The sequence below is a fragment of the Seriola dumerili genome, unplaced genomic scaffold (genome assembly GCF_002260705.1).
Source record: "Seriola dumerili isolate Sdu_G_001 unplaced genomic scaffold, Sdu_1.0 BDQW01000003.1, whole genome shotgun sequence".
Taxonomy (NCBI): Eukaryota; Metazoa; Chordata; class Actinopteri; order Carangiformes; family Carangidae; genus Seriola; species Seriola dumerili.
In genome coordinates, this window is record NW_019174258.1 from 5,336,880 (window position 1) to 5,350,867 (window position 13,988).

Here is a 13,988-nt window from a genome sequence, read left to right on the forward strand (position 1 = left end):
TTTTGATTCAACACTGTCCGGGCACTGAGTTACAGATGTTAATAGATACAGTTTATATGTATGTGGACACTAATAAACACAAATTCACTAACACCTGCAGTGATACAAGGCAAAGAACAGAATGGTGTTAGAAGCTTTGACTATTTGCTTTATTTTACCACTAAAAAATACACATTTGCTTAACCTTTGACATGAGAGTGGTATTTTTTAAGTAGTAATTTTCACTTTAGATTGCTTTCTCCTCCATTTTTGTAAGACTTAATCCGTCTCTGATGTTGATTGGTATTTTCTATTCGTCTGTGTCTTTAGGGTGGATTGATAAAGCAATAAAACACAGTTTTACAAGTTGACACACACACACACACACACACACACACACACACACACACACGCAGTTTGAATGTGCATGTGGCTTTTTACCTCTCACTGTCTTTATTTATATTTTTCTTACATATTTAAATAAAACCAGTGAAAATTCTGGGCATCAAGTTCTTGGATTGGTCTTTATGCTAACATCTGCCCACATGTGGTAGATTTTTGACAACTTTTAAAGTTGGCTGCCCTTCAACTGACTACACCTCAATGAGCGCCGATGCAGAGTACCATGATTATATTTTGGTCTGGTCATCTAAGAACTCTTTTGTTTTGGAGGGTAAAGTTAATGTTTCATATATTCTGTTCAGCACCATTATGCCTTCTAGGTAAACATCCATAAAAAACAGCATTTCTGAAAAACAACGAGCAGCTTGTTGAGCTGAGCTACTGAGCTTTTACACATTATCTGTGATTTTGTATAGAATAATTATAAAGTTATTACATATAAAATAAAGTACAGATTTTTGCATTTTTAGTCAACATTGATGTAAATGATTGCACCAAACTACTGCAAATCCATGGTGACTGCTGTGTGTACCAGTACAATCAGCATACATCTTTAATTGTCCATCTCTGAATCTCTAATGTTTTTGCAGAAAACAAATAAGACAAATCCTAAACTAAAGAAAGATCAAAGTTTGTATCTTAACATACGTCTAGTTACATCTCCGTATGTGAAGCTATGTTTCTCTGCACACACAAGTGCATATATTACCATCCGTGTCTGTGTGTACGTGTGTGTCACTCGTTGTGTGTGCGTGAAACTGTATGTGTGTGTGCTAATGAGAGTAGGGGGGAGCGGGCCGTCGCAGCAGTGCGTCCTCTGCTCTCCCGGCAGGTCACTAGCGACAGATGTTCTCAGCATATGTGGCGAATTAATTAGCCGCTAGTAAACAGAGGGGGCTGCCGCCATGAGCTGCCGGTCTGTGCTGCCGCCGAGTCGCAACGGGCCGCCTTTTGTCCAAATTCCTCTTTTCTCTCCGTCCTCCTCTGGTAGATAGTTACAGGCAGCATCATTCATTTTGATCAGTGCACCCATAATGAGTAGGGGTCACGTGCATGTTTGAGTTGTGTGTGTGTGTGTGTGTGTGTGTGTGTGTGTGTGTGTGTGTGTGTGTGTGTGTGAGTGCGTGTGTTTCCAGGGGAGTGGTGTGTATGTAACTGTGTGTGTATGCAAATGTGTGTGTATTCTGTGGATCAGTGTCTCTTGAGTTCGGAGCCAGAGGAGGATGGCGTTTTGTGTGTGTGTGTGTGTGTGTGTGTGTGTGTACACGTCAGCACCCCATCATTTGGACATGGCAGTGAGCCTGTTTTTGTGATGAGAGATCCCCTTGATGACCTAATTGGTTGATTGAGGTGCATCTCTGCATGTGTGTGTGTGTGTGTGTGTGTGTGTGTGTGTGTGTGTGTGTGTGTGTGTGTGTGTGCGCGCGCGCACCAGGGCCTCAGCATTCCCAGAGCTGGGAATGTTTTCACAGCCTCAGAAAAACTTGGCAGAGAGTGGAAACACTTTGAGAGCTGTGTGGATAAACACACACACCACACACACACACACACACACACACAAAGGGACTTCATGCTGATACACCTGAGCTTGTTTTTGTAGCCCTTTAAAGAAAATTAAATTGCTCTAATGTAATTTTGTTATCACCAACGTATGTGGGTACGTCCATATCACCAGTGGATATCAAGCCGTCTCTGGCTGTGAATCCCTGTTGACTGCTGGGGGAGTAAACTCTAAATCAAATGTTTGAATATTAAGAGCTTGTGAGGTCTTTTCAAAATAAAAGTGAAATTAGATAAGTCACATTGTAAAACTTTCTGACTCAATGATATTTGTAGTAAAACAAATCTATAGTGTTTGAGTTAGGGCATGGTTTGGTGTGTGAGTGTGAGCTTGTGTGTGTGGCTACAGTAATGAAGTTGTTAGTTAAAGTGGCCCCCACCCCCTGGGACTGGCTTAAGCTGTGTGTGATTGCTTAGGGATCGGGCAGATACACACACACTTATCATTATCCACACACACACATACACTCAGAGTCATTACTCCATTACGCACATGGACTATTGATTTTCTGCCATCTTTCCATCAGGTGAGAGCTTGCCAGGGAATATGGGAATGAACGCCTGGCTAGGAAAATCAAACTGTCACTCCTCCTTTCCTCGCTTCCTCCCTTCTCTCCTTCATTACAGACAGATGACAGGTCAAAGCTGCTCCCGTTCACTCCGTTGTTTTTCCACCATCCGTCATAGCTCAATCACATCTTGCTCTCCTACATCTTCATCCAACAAATCGCTTTTTCTGTTGATGCCTTTCTTCATCTCTATCGTCTGCTCTTTTTCTTCTGTATTTTACTTTTCCCTCTGTATCTTCATATCTTCTCTGCTGCTATCTTTTCTCTGTCTTTGCGTGCCTCTCTCTTCCTGCCTTCAAGTGATGGATTCAGTCCTCTGGTTTATTTTCCCTTTCCCCTTCTCATCATCCCTCTTTCCTCAAGTCTCCAATACTCCGAACAATCAATCAGCTGGCCCCTCCTCCCTCCATCCATCCCTAAACCCCTCAGTCCCCTCTGTAGTCCCTCTTTCCCCAGATTTCTTCCAGTCCTCCCCTTCCTCCCCTTTATTCTCTTCTAATCTGTAGCTCCCTGCACTTCTTCTGTATGGTTCAACTCCATCTAAGCACTTATTTTCCACCTTTTTTTCTTCTTCTTCTACCATCATTCCTTCCCCCGCTCTCTTGATCTTCCTTTCCTCTCCCTTTTCTTTGGTCAAGTTAAATATTTATGAGCCACTTTTAACAAGACACATCTGGCATAATCCTCTCTGTGTCCTCTCTTCCTCCTTTTCCTTTCCTTTCCTTTCTAACTCATCTCTTCATTTCCTGATCACGTCCTTTCCTGCCTTGCCCCTACGTTCTCCATCCTCATCTTCTGTCCTCTCTCCTTACTCCCCCTCTCTTCCCATGCCCTAACATTCCTCACCCCTTTCCCACCTTCCTCTCTCTGTCTCTCTCTCTCTCTGGCTCTCTCTCCTTTTCACCTCCTGTCCTCCTCCTCTCCCGTCCTCACTTTATCTCTCCCTTCCTTCACCTCCTGTGTCTCTTCTCTCCTCACCTCTCCTCCCTGAGAGGAGGATATGGGATCAGAGGATGTAATTCACTGACAAGGGTATCTATATTTAATATTAATGGGCGCATAGGACCCTTCACTCTCACACTCACACACACATATGGACACACACATGCTCAGTGCCAAATAAAGAGTGATCAGAGGCTGTGTAAGGTGCTGTGTTGTAGCCCCCAGGATAGACGCCTTGTGGACACACACACAACACACACACACCTACCCGCGTAGCACTCGGCGCTCCAGGATGGATGTGGCATCATTAGGCAGAGGAGTGTGGCCGTTCTCAGCAGAAACGGCCACGCCGGCGGTACACATCAATCTAGCACCGCACGCTCCCTCAGATACTGTCTCTTTCACGCACACACACACAAACAGAGAGAGAGGAAGGAATAGAGGAGAGCAGTGAAGGTTTCTCTACAAGTACAAACATACACACACACACACACACACACACACCATGGGCCTTGTAACGTGTCTGCCGCTATCTCCCTCGCTTTGTGTTTTTCTCTCACTCACACACACAAACACGCACACACACTTACTTTATCTAATTTATTTACTGTTGGAAAGTGCCACCAAGGAGAAAGGGACAGAGAAGGAGAAAAATAATGTTCATCCTCTTCATCGTCCCTGTTGTTGTCTTTTCTTTCATTCTCTTTTTTCCTCTTCTCTTCTCGTCTCGTTATGCTTTACTGTCTTTGAAAGAACTTCTACTGAGTGCCACTGATTGATACATTTGTGTACAAATTCTTGTACAGTAAATGCAATCATTCAGTAAATATTTATGTTGGACATCACACATTGTACAAACAATAATTGTTGGAAAAGACTGATTCTAAAGCACTGAAGAATATTCATACATATTCACACTAGTCCAACTAGTCTGCTACTACAACAGTTCAAATCTTTATGGTCCAACAAGAGGAACTTCTCGCAGTACGGCAGCTTAAAACCTGAAAGGTGAACACAATAAAAATACAGTAATACAATAAGATCTAAAGACATGAGTCTAAGTGCTGGTAAGCTTCAATCCAGGTAATTCAAACTAGAAAAAAAACACATACTGCTCTAAATCTGTCACTATTTAACCACTAACTTGCCTGTTTACTTCTTACACATCTCTGCAATAATGAAAGTGAAGCATGTTATTGGTTGTTAAAAATACTCAAAACTGAACGCTTGCTGTTTTCCTGCTGCTTTGAAAGTGTACAATACACTGGTGCATATGAGTTATACTACTCCAATGACATCCTAGCACATTTTAGTAATTTATTTTTGAGAGAAATTTCACTAAAATATGATACATCAACTTAATCTACAAGTTTGTGGATACAGCAATATATTTAGCACTGAACACCAGTGATATGTGTCTCAAGGGGGACATGAAGGGGGCTGCTCTATCTCGGCCATTTTCTCTTTGTATTTATGACAGCATTCTACATTTTGAATGACATTTTCTAAGTACCACATGTCTGTATCCCCATCCATTTTAAAATCTTCCTCACATCCTAATAATCTCCATATGTGTTGTTTTTAGCTGAGGCATGTGTGTTCAATGATTTAACAGTGATATATTACAGTTAAAAATCCCACACACGTCTGCTTTAATATGGTGATTTCCAAGTTTAAAGTTTTATCTCGTGTATACGCTTCAGGTGTTTCACGTATTTTAGTGTTTTCCTTGTGCTAATGATCTCCATATCAGAGTTGTTGAGAATAACAAGCGTCTACTGTAGATACCATCTGCCTGCAGGCTACACACAGCCTGGTGTCTCTCTGTGTACGGTGTGTGTGTGTGTGTGTGTGTGTGTGTGTGTGTGTGTGTGTGTGGGTGTGTGTTTGTGTGTGTTTGTGTGTGTGTGGTATCTCCTTGGCTTCCATTGATCTGTGGGTATCATACTGTATCAAGTAATAGAATGCATTGAGTCAGGGGCAATATTTAAATGAAAGGGGATGTGTGTGCACATCCATAGACACAAACATCTACCGGTGTCTGTGCGTGTGTCTATGTGTGCCCCTGTGTGTGTGTGTGTGTGTGTGTGTGTGTGTGTGTGTGTGTGTTGAAATAAAAAGAGAGCGGTCGTGGGACGAGTGCAGAGCAGAGTTTCCCTCCGTTCCTCCAGCCGACAGACGAATAGACGGCCCTATTGGGAATCAATGGTAAAACTCGAGCCATTGAACAACTGTCCGCCTTTTCAATTGTGTCCCGTTTGAGAAACAATTTGACAATAACGTCAGCTTGAGAAAAAAGACACACAGTCGATATACAGGGAGAGCTGTGTGAAGGACAATTTAGAGAGCGTCATCATCTATATGTGAGTGTGTATGTGTGTGTGTTCTTTGTCCCAGTGTTTTTGTTTTTTTTTTTTGGACAGACTGACAACAGAGCATTGTATACCCTTCACTGATAAACAGCTTCCATAGTCATTAAAACAGAGTTAGTGTGTGCATACATAGGCCTGCATGCACACACACAGACACACACGGACACACACGGACACACACAGACACAAAGAGGTGAAACTGCACAAGACCAAAGACAAATGTTTCAAATAGAAATTTAATCACAGCCTAATGTACAGTGGAAATTCAATTTTCTATATCAAGTTAAAGTAAGGAATGGATTTATTCAGATATTGAAATGATGACGGTATTAAATGACTATTATTGAACACTTTGGGTTAGTAGATGAATATGAAAAACACTACACACTTAAGGATCTTAAGAGTCTTTATCCTGTGAGAAATATGCTCATGAAAACTGGTTTAATCAGAAATGATATTGGGACATTTTGGTTAATAAAACTACCTCTTTAAATCTTAAATCCTTTACAAATAAAAATTGTGTGCTGTTATTATATTAATGCCAACAACATATTTTAAATCTTAATGCTGATGGCTGATTTAAACACATTACAGTTGATAGATTTGCTGGAAAATCGAGTAAAAAGAAAAATCTTTGAATGTAATTCAAAATCATTTCCAAGGTTTAATTTTATTTTATTTTTCTAAATTCTACATTAATAAAACCTGTATTATGATTTATTATTTATTTATTATATGCCTACTGTTCCTGCGTCTCTCACTCTCCCGTTCCCTTGCTGCCATCTTTTGTCTCGGTCCATCGGTGCCTCTCATCTTACACGAGACCTCGGTTCTCAAAGGTTCTTCCAAGGAGAACGTCTACACACACGGAGGTTGTATGCATGTGTGCGGAGAACTCTATATGCCTCTATTTCTGGGTGCCTAAGGATGTGTGTGTACCGTATGTCTCAGGCTGTGGGTTTCTGTGCTTTTGAAAAATGCACACAAGCTTTAATGACCATTATTCAAACTTTTTGATTCTAAACATACTCAGGTAATCACATGCACATAGCACTGTCTCGTCTTAAGTTGTTAGTGTTCAAATTGTTAATGTGTGTGTGTGTGTGTGTGTGTTGATTAAGGCAGGGGTCCCAAGGGCTCTGCCCCCCTCCCATCCATCAGTTTGATAAGTCCCTGAACAGGCAACATATTGCCTGAGACACAAAGACACGGGCAGGGATATCAATTTTGAACTGTCTATGTGTGCTGTCACACACACACACACACACACACACTCACACACTCACACACTCACACAGCTACATACTGTTGGTTGCACATGGTAGGTAAGGGTGCAACATACTGTAAGCCAACTGATTTCAGCAGACACACACCCCAAACCCCAAGACATCTGAGGGGAGGGTGGAGGTGAATAGGGAAGGGGAGAGCAAATATGTGTGTGTGTGTGTGTGTGTGTGTGTGTGTGTGTGTGTAGGGAAGCAGTGCAGTTTCTTTTTTTTTCCAATATGCACCTTGTAATTTTTTTTGTTTTCTGCTAAAAGAGAGCTAATGTTATACAATATAAAGAAAAGCTCAAAGAAGTGGCCTCTGTATCAGTTTATCTACTTTGTTCAGTCATTTTTATTTTCAATTATTTTATTCAAACATCATCCTCAGTTTTGTCTCGTTAATAGTGTAAGTGTTTCTTCATCCTTTCGTCCTGTACGTTTGCATCTTGTTCTTTATAAAACCTTTCAGGCTGTGACCGAAAATGTAATAAATTCGATCTTGCAGTTCCGTCAGGTATTGTAAGTTTATTTATAGGTCCCCACACTGTAACCCATCCAGACCCATACTGGCCCTGTTTGTCTCATTAGCTGCGGACAGAGCAGCCAGGCCTCTGCTCGTGTGTGAGTGCATGTGCGCGTGGATCAATAACCATCCTAGAGGTGTGGATAGTGAGGGGCAAGGTGAGGGTCAGGGTTAGCCGCCCAGTGTTAGGGAAATAAGTGGATAATCAGATGAGAAAGAGAGCAAGAGAGAGATTGAAGAAAATGAATTACTGAAGACAAACAGAGAAAAAGAAACAGAGATATTGAGTATAAGTGGTATGATATATTGTCATTAGACTTATTGTATTGTTGAGAGTAAAAACACAAAATATAATATTGTAGTTTTATTGTTTTTGATTTGTCAGTTTTGATACAGTCTTATGAGGGTAATTAGGTAATATGTATTGGTGAACACAAATCTTTTTCTCAGTTTTTCTACAAAAAGGAAGGAAAAAAAACATAACACAACAAAGTGCTATACATGCTCTTCACAGAGTATGGAACATATGATTGTTACTTTTTCTTTGTTTTTCTACCCAAGCTACAAATGCAGTAATGTTTGAAAGAAAATACAAAAAGAAAAAAAAAATGTAAGTATGTAAGTAATATAACATATTATTAATAGTATAATTTTGGAAAAACTAAATTAATTCTCAAAAATCTTTACATGACAGTGTTAGGAAAAGGTGGAAAGTAGCATTCTTTTTACAGCCCTACTTTTTTATTGTACCAAGTATTCAGGTTTTCTTCGCAGCTGACAAAATTCTTTTTCCGGTGATAGCATCACATGTCAACCACACACACACACACACACACACACACACACGTATAGCCCACACTTCAGCATGTATGGCAACTACCACATCTTGCTCTCTATGTAATTAAATCAAATTATCTGCCTGAAAAAAAAAAAAAAAAGTCAGTGTCAGCATCTTTTGTTCCCTTTTTGCATGGCCACTGATTGTCCGTCCTCCTCCACTCTGTAAACTATAATGCTACAAATTACTCTACAGGCCAGGGTGAACAGACCAAACCTTCTTCATTGATCACAGATAGACACCAGGAAGTTCTCCGCATCTTTCTCTCTCTTTTCACCCTTCTCCCCCTCTGATCATCTCTCTCTTATATGCTAACTTAGGTTTTCCATATGGCATAACCATGTCAAGTGGAGTCCACAGTCACACACACACACACACATATACACACACACACACACACACACACACACACACACACACACACACACATCTACATGCGCACACAGTCCTATTGTCATGATAATGGATTTTGTGTTGTTGGCTTCAGGGTCAGGAGGTCAACATAAGCTTCTTAATGGACTGTGAAATAACCCTAACTGCATTAACCTCCCAGATCTCACATCTCACACATACACACACACCCACACACACACACACACACACACATTCATGCATTCTCATACATATAAGTGTATACATGCAGAAACACATACACCGGATCACACACATGCACATGCTGCTCCCCCACACATGAACACACACAGAAGCTCAGAAGCGATTGGATTGGTCTTTAATTGGCGGGGCGATCACACCTTGAGAATGGAGAGAAGATCCTTCAATCAGATGGAGTGATAGAGCAAGGGATGGAGAGGAGGGAGGAAGGGAGTAATGGATGGATGGAAAACAAATGAGCAAGCCTAAAAAGAGGACACTGTTGAGTCACGCTGGGCCGTGAAGCTTGTCCTGTGCCTGGACTCTGGTAGAGCGCGCGCACACACACACACACACACACACACACACACACACACACACACACACACACACGCTTACATTAAGATAATGTGCTGTGCAAATACTGCTTTGCCTTTTAGAGTGTATTAGAAAGTGGATGATGTTCAAGTGCAAGCTCAGTTGGTATATAGGGAGCCAGTGAGTGGCTGCCGCTGGCTAAGTTTGACCTCAGCCCAGTGTCATTCTCCATATGCTCTCCTCTAATACAATTATTCCACTGGGTCTTTACAGTTATCAAGTGCGAAGTGGTGTCTATCTATCTATCTATCTATCTATCTATCTATCTATTTATCTATCTATCTTCAGGAAGATTCCGTATTTTTTTGTCAACTTATTTACTTGTAAATAGGTTTTCATGGTTATAGGGTTCAAGAAACACAGTCACATTTTACTCTCACATTAAATAGAAAACCAAAGATTTTGACAAATTTTAACATGTGATATTGACAACACGCTTTCAAGACTAAATCAATTTCAAATCTCTCTCCTCTCCTCTCCTCTCCTCTCCTCTCTTCTCGTGCCAAATGGGTGTCTCCCTGAGTGGGGATCACAGAGGATTTTGGGGGAGATTTAGCTCGGTGTCTTAAATCAGTCTTAATTTTTGCTCTCTGCCATTAAAGAGCCGCCATTAAGCTTTTCTCTTCTCGCCTCATTTCCCTCTTCCTCTTGTTTCACTTTTTCAATTTGTGTGAGAGGGGGAGTTCACTCCTCATAAAATTTCACTTTGGCCAGCCTATCATTTGCATCTGGGCCAATAAATAGCAATTAGCATTAACAATTAAACCAGCCAGTGGAACCGCGGGCAGCTCCCTGAGATGGCCTGATGGATGGGAAGGTGGATAGGAAGGAAGGGAGGGAGGAAAGGTTTAGTGTGTGTGTGTGCGTGTGTGTGCGTGTGTGTGTGTGTGTGTGTGTGTGTGTGTGTGTGTGTGTGTGTGTGTGTGTGTGTGTGTGTGTGTGTGTGTGTGTGTGTGTGTGGTTACTTACATGAACTCTCACAGGGCAATCCAGTATATCTTGCACTTTCATTTCCTTCCCAAAGCTAATTTATCTACTGTCTCAGTGGCCTAATCTCAACACACACATATGCACTGTGGGCAGAAATGCCAAGCTGGCATACCATTTGGTACTCGGATATCGTACAACTTTTTACTTGTTAATTACACTCATTAAATAACAACTGTTTTCGGCACTACGTATTATTTTATAGTTCTGTCTTTCAGCACCACCGAGTTTTTGAGATTCATTCATAAAGATGTGATGTAATGAGGTCACCTCTGGCCGATAATGTCTGTTAATATATTGTTGTGTCAAGCTGTGTTGCTATTAACACATCTTTAGCCGAGACTGATATTACTTTTAAGTCAAGCAGCATAAGATCCCCAAAGGAGAGATTTGTCATGTTAGAAATGTTGGAATGTACCACTTGTCAAGTTGGTTCCTTGCTTCTACTTACAAGCACCTCATGCAACTCAGATCTGAAGGCTCACTCAACCAGAGTGACTGGGAGGCAGAGAGCATTGCTGAATGAAGACATAACACAAAATTCTTGCACATAAATCCATTGCATTCAGAATAATGGGAGACATTTTTGCATAATTATGAATTCTGAATTTTGTAATTGTGACTTGTGAAGAGATAAGACTTTAGAATTACAGCAACCTCTATCTTGCGCTTAAACAAAAACTAGGGAAGCAACTAATTACTTGTTTTTTATTATTTTTAATTAATTGATTTTTTTTTTGTCAGTAAAATATCAGAAAGTTGCAAAAAATGTACACCACAAGCAGGCCCAAAACTCAAGGTAACATACTCAAAATAGGTCCAACATTATCCGCCCAACAGTCAAAAACCCAAAGATATTGGATTTTTATTATAAAATAGAGAAAAGCCTTTTAAGTACATACTTTTAAGAAGCTGGTACTAGTAAAAGTTTTTGCCATTTTTGCTTCTGTTTTTCAGCACCGCAAAAATGACTCAAATGTTCAATCAGTAATTCAAATAGTTAATGGTTAATTTTCTGTAATTGACTAATCAATAAATTAACTAGTATTTTCATTTCATTTTTCATTTTTAGTTGATAAATCATAATAACAAGATCTTTGCCTTGTCATCATTAAATTACTTTTGCAGATCTTTTTCTCATAATGTGATGCAAGTTAAGAATTAGCAGATCTTTTCTCATAATTACTGTATTGTCATATTCAAGAGAAATGTCTCCAGTTTGTTCTCTCTGGTGAATGCAGTGAATTGTGTGTCCATATTGTGTCCAAATACAGCAAGCATTTAAGATTCAGCTGACACCCATGTGCAGGCGCGCTGTCTCCATGTCCCGTACCCGCTGTGTGCACCTTCACTGCACCGGCGGTGAGGATATTGTTGGTGGCTGGTGACGATCAGTCCATCTCCATACATTAATCACCACCAATAGAAAGCCCTGACACAGCAACTACAGCAGTGCCACTGCCCTGCCTAACAAAGCATAGAGCAAGGACACACAGCGCCAACAGCAGAAAGACAGAAAAGAAGAAGAGAGGGAAAGTGTGTGTGTGTGTGTGTGTGTGTGTGTGTGTGTGTGTGTGTGTGTGTGTGTGTGTGTGTGTGTGTGTGTGTGTTTTTGTGTGTTTGTGTGTGTGTGTTGAATATCGGGTAGAGAAAGAAAGAGAGTGGAAACTAGATGGGGAAATATGGAAATGTAGAAAGAAAACAATCATGCTTGATGTTTCGCTCTCTGTCCTAACCTCTCTCTTTTTCTCTCTCTTTCTCTGTCTCTCTTTTTCTCTTGTTCTCCTGGTTTTTATTGTTATTACCACGGCAGCGCCATTAGAGAGCTCTACGTTCTTCTCCACTGGAGCAATAAATGAAGAGGGCCTCACTCCTTTTTTCTCCTCGTACCCTCCTTTCTCATCCCCTCTTCAGGTCCCCGCTCATCTCCTTTCTCACCTCCCGTCGCCTTCTCCTCAGCTCTTTTCCTCACTCCTCTCCTCCTTTCTGATCTCCAGTTTTCTTTCTCATTTCTTCTCTTCTTGTTTTGTCTCACTCAGCTCACTTTTCTCGTTCCTCTCCTCTTTTTCTCTCCACTTGGTTTTTGTTTTCTCATCACTTTTCAGTTTTCCTTTCTTTCTTTCTTTCTTTCTTCTTTTCTCATACAGTGTCTTCTTTCTTCCTTTCTTCTCATCTCTTCTCATTGTAATCGTGATCTAGCGTTAACACAAACCCTATGACCCTATCCCACTTTGTAAATGACACACACGGAGGATGTGGAGTGCACTAATACTTGTAAGGGACAGATGTTGCAGCCGCGACAAATCACCTGTGATTAAATGCTGGTTTGTTCTGAGTACAATGGAAACACGTTGGGCCATTAATTAGTGGTTGAAACGCACAAACACAGCAGTCAAACACCAACTGAAGAGTCATTGCATTACACTTCCTTAATGTCATCACTGCTGCGGTACCACACTGTCATTACTATAACCAGCTCTCTGACAGGCTGACCGTGTCTTGAAGAAAATCTGCATCAACCGATACTGGCAGTAACAATGAATCAAATAACTCTGTGTAATGTAAAAGTGTTGCTCATAGTGCTAAACCCACGGAGAATCAACACCAAACTCTGAAGCTTTATCAAGCTTTTAGTTCATTGGTTTTCTGGCACGTAGGCTGTGGTTAAATTTCACTGCTCTCACTAATCCAGCATAATATAAAATTGTGATCAGCCGTTTCCAACAAACAGTCTCAGACAAGCCAACTATACACCTACTTGCCCAGCAGGAAGCCGCAGAAAGCTAGAGGAAATAAGTGGAGAAAGTTTATCTCAAGAGTTTTGAGGGGGTGATGAGGTGATTAACTTGACATTATCTTGTAATTCAGGGATGGGGTATATCTGGCATCATCATAGATTTTTCATTTTGTGGTCGACAGGACAGGATTTTCTCTTGAAAAAGAAAAAAAAACTGATGTTGAAATCACTGACTGGGAAGAAAGTGGCTGTACACACAGTTTACTAACTGTGACGAGTGAGCTGACATGTAGACAACAGGGATCATGAAAAAAGGGTCATTAGGATTTTAGCTGCGTTTATGGTAGTTTCATTGTAATGTGTATTTTTATATTCCATTCTTTTTATTTGCTTGTATTTGTAGTATTTTTATCACTATAAATATATCGGTGTATATCTCTCCCTACAAAGCAAACATGTGTAAATAAATAAAACAGCTTTACAGTTATGTTGTGATGGGAACTCGCCCCTGTTACAGCGCCACTGTTGAAAGTAGAGATGGATGCAGCCACTGGCAGGACTCAGGACTTGCAAAGTTAACAGAGAGGGTTACAGACAGAGACGGTTTCCATGCTGAGAAAAGAAAAAGCTCCCAAAACCAAAAGCACTACAATCAAACTCCTGCCAACAACACACAGAGATTCATGCGAGGACTTTGGAGTGAGCTGCCCTATCGAGTACACCACATGGTATGAGACGAGACACAGACACAGCATGCAGACGGAGATTAAAACAAGGAGAAGGACAGAGACGTAAAGTGAGTAAAAGAATAAATGGAGTTGCAACGGATGGGACAAAGTAGG